We start from the raw sequence: 4,002 nt of genomic DNA on the forward strand, positions 1-4,002 counted from the left end.
GGATAGAAAATTTGAGCCGAAACCGCCCTATATCAACTTGGTTGAGAGAAACCAATTCGGGGGAGCTGCAAATGAAGATGCAGCCAAGCATATGGAGACTTTCATTGATTATTGCTGTTCTATACCCCCACCAACCGGTGTGACCCAGGACCAGGTAAAGAAAACTATGTTCATATTCTCTCTTCGCGATGCTGCAAGGGAGTGGTACAGAGACCTGGATCGAGCTGCTAACGGGATTACTGATTGGAATTCGCTTACCTTAGCATTTTACAAGAAATATTTCTCTGCCTCAAAGACAAATGCCATTAGAGCTCAGATCACGAGCTTTAAACAGGGTCCGGATGAGAATTTTCATGAGGCGTGGGTCCATTTCAAGAAGCTGGTGCGAACTATTCCTCATCATGGGTTTGAGAAGTGGAGCCTATGCAATCGGTTTTATAATGGGCTTTATGACGATCAGAGGGCTATCCTGGATGCGGCAGCTAATGGCAGATTCCAGGAGAATGTTGGAGAGACTAAGGGGTGAAAGATTATTGATGATTTGGCCACCCATAAAGCTGAGTATGGAAATTCCAGGGGAAACCAAAGGAGAAGTGCTGAATCCCCTTCTGTAGCTGCATTAGAGGCTCTCACAGTGAGATTTGATAAGTACGAGTTGGGAGGAGCTTCAAAAGGAGGGATCTATCATGTGAATGTTGTTTCAGACGGTCCTTTCGTCTGCAAGAGACGTGGAGGAGAAGGACATGTTTCAGACAACTGTCCTAATCCTTATGAGTCTTGTGCTGCCTTTCAACATTATAGGCAGACAAACACTTATTTTGAGCCGAATGTCCATCCAAATTTGAGGTGGAGTAGACAAAATGTCCTAAATCCGACTCCACCTCCACAGCAGCAGCAACAGCAGAATTATGTGCCCCCTCATAAGCAACATCAGCCATACCAAAAGCCTCCGTATGTTCCACAGCAGCAGCAGCAGTCCCAAGGCTTCGAATTTGCCGAGTTGGAAAATTTGTTGCTGAAAGAATCTCAAGCTAGAGAGGCCGGGATGAAGATGTTAGAGAGCCAAATTGCTCAATTGGCTAGTAAGAGTGCCACTCGAGCACCGGGATATTTACCGTCGTAGACGGATCAAAAAGAGACCCTTAATGCCATTACTTTGAGGAGTGGGTCTACCCTCGATGGGCCCGCTATGGTTGAGGAAGCTACTGAAAAAGATGAGGCGGAACCAAGTAAGAAGAAGGTTGCAACGAACAATAGCAAGAAAAAGACGATCAGCAGGTATGTCGGTCGATCGACTGACATACCCAGTCGATCGACCAGTCCGTGAAAAGAAACAGCTACTGTTCCTGTAGACGCCAGTCGATCGACTGACATTCATGGTCGATCGACTGACGACGCTGCTGATGGTGAGTCTTTTCGTCCTCCAATGCCAAATAACTTGAGGGACCACTTGTTTTGGGGTACGACAACTCCGAAAATATTGAGGGAAGACCCAAATGCTGATGGGTCAGTTCCGGTTCCGAAGTATGACCCGATGACGGTTAATGGTTCATTTTTGAGACGGTCTGAAGAAGGGTCAAGCTACAACAAGGAGAAGGTAGTGGATTTTCAGCCTAAATCCACCGATGCCGGCATGAGAGACATAGAGGAGAGGGCTAAGTTGCTTCTTTCAGCTTCCTATCCAGAGATATTAGTGCCGACGAAGGAACATGTATCGTTTAATAAATTTGAAAATGTTATTCGTAGCTTAAACGTACAAGTTCCTTTTCTTGAGTTAGTTAATCAAGTGCCTGCTTACATGAAATTTATGAAGCAACCGTTGTCTAAAAATAAGTCACTTGAAACTGTGCATTCTGTCGCATTAACTGAGGAATCATGCTCTTATTTGACCCACACTGCACCCCATAAGCTAGAAGACCCAGACAGCTTTTCAGTCCCATGTTGTATTGGCACCTTTTCTATAGAGAAGGCCTTTTGTGACCTAGGAGCCAGTATTAGTGTCATGCATTTGAGTCTTGCGAGGAAATTGAAATTGACTAGGTTTGCAGTTACCAACATGACAGTACAGATGGCTGACCGATCTGCGGTCCAGCCTATAGGAGTTCTAGAGGACATTCCTGTGCAAATAGGAAAGTTCTTTTTCCCTGTTGACTTCATCGTACTAGATATGCCCGAGGATGCCCAACTTCCAATCATATTAGGTATACCATTTCTGCACATTGCTGGTGAAGTTATTGATGTTGGTTCAGGGACTTTGACCTTCAAAGTAGGAAAGTATTCCATTGTCTTTGCCCAGACAGCTAAGAAGAAAGACCCCATGTGGCCTGTCACTTGAAATACGGTTTCTGAAAAGAAATCTTATTTTGTAATTCCTGACATGCCTGTCTCTATGCCTATTTCTGCTGTAACACCTCCGCCCAAGTTTGGGAGCAAATTGGAGGAAGATTCTTCTGTTTTGGATGTTGCAGGAGCTGGTTTAGGGAAGGAAGAGCCGCAAGTTGCTCCAGCTGTGAAGGAGCCAATCGTTCAAAGAGGCGGCCTAGGATGTCTTAGCTATGGCACTGATGAGGAGCCTGATGAGGAGCCAGTCAAAGTGACGGAGTCCAATTTGGATTCTGATGAGCCGGATGAGGTCATTGATTGGGGAGATGTTTGAAGTGTTGATCCGTTGAGTTACGGATCTTTGGAGTTGAAAAGAGTGCGGTGAGAAGATGAGCACTGTAGAGGCTACTTCTTGTAGCCAGAAGCCGAGCAAGTGGGATATTCCGTGGCCGTTCTTGATCAACTATTAGTTGGTTAAGGCTTTTTCATACAACATTTTATTGCTTTTGGACCTTTTTAGTGCTTTTGTGTGCCCGAGACTTCGCATTTTAATAAGTTTTCTTCGGATTTTATATACTTTAGTCTATTTCTTTGGGTTTTGCACAATTTTGAGCGCGGTATTGTGTGTATTTACAGGTTTATAGACCGTGATAGCTCAATCTATTGAGCTAATTCGAAGAAATCAGAAAGTTACAGCACGTTTTGCAGTCGATCGACTGGCCGGTATAGTCGATCGACTGAGCTACGATTTCCTGGAGCTTTTGTTCCTGTTCACCCTGGTCTATCGACTGGGTGATATGGTCGATCGACCATGTTCGCTGCTGTACCTGTTTTCGATCATTCCCCTACTGTGTTTGATCGATTTGTGGAAGTTGAGGGAGTCTTTTCTCCACTTTATTCTCCGTTTCGTTTCAGTTTTCTTCCGTTTCTTTATTTTACACATAATTTTGCGTTTCAATAATTGTTTTCTCGGATTTACGCATGGTACTTTTGTCTCTTTTCAGGTACTTATTGGTAGCACTGCTGGCTAATGAAATCTCCTAGCTCACGCTGGTTTGGGCAGGTTTCCTTTTGCTGCGCTTAAAGTCTTGTGAGTTCCGAGTCCTTACTGCATGTTGTGTTTAGTTAATTTCACGCAAATTCCTGTTTTCCTTTTACTTCATTACATGATTTTTCACAATAGGGACATTGTGTGATTTGGTTTGGGGAAGGGTTTTGCGTTGCATTTCATTTGCTTGCATTCACGTTTACATTTTGTCTTGCATTGTTGTTTATTTTCTCTTATATATACAGAAAATTCAAAAAAAAAAAAAATTGATTGAAAAAATTTCAAAAATTCAAAAAATGCACGTTTATTTTAGCATATAGGTTGAGTCGGAACAGTAGTATTTCAATGATGACATTGCATTTTCATCTGTTTATGCCTAAGCAGTGCTTAATTGACATGTTATTAGTAGAATCATATGCATAGTCTACGAGTTTTCGTTAATTATTTGCTGGACTTGAAACTTGACTTAAAATTTTGGCAAACTACATCATTTTCTGAGAATTAGAGCCTATAACTGGTGACATCTATGACCAGTTTATCTAGGAGTGTGAGTAGTACTCCTTATGAGACAGCTATATCAATATGCATAAATATGAACTTAATCTGCTTAATACCTGTATCCATTCGGTTTG

This window comes from Silene latifolia, chromosome Y (genome assembly GCF_048544455.1).
Source record: "Silene latifolia isolate original U9 population chromosome Y, ASM4854445v1, whole genome shotgun sequence".
Classification (NCBI taxonomy): domain Eukaryota; kingdom Viridiplantae; phylum Streptophyta; class Magnoliopsida; order Caryophyllales; family Caryophyllaceae; genus Silene; species Silene latifolia.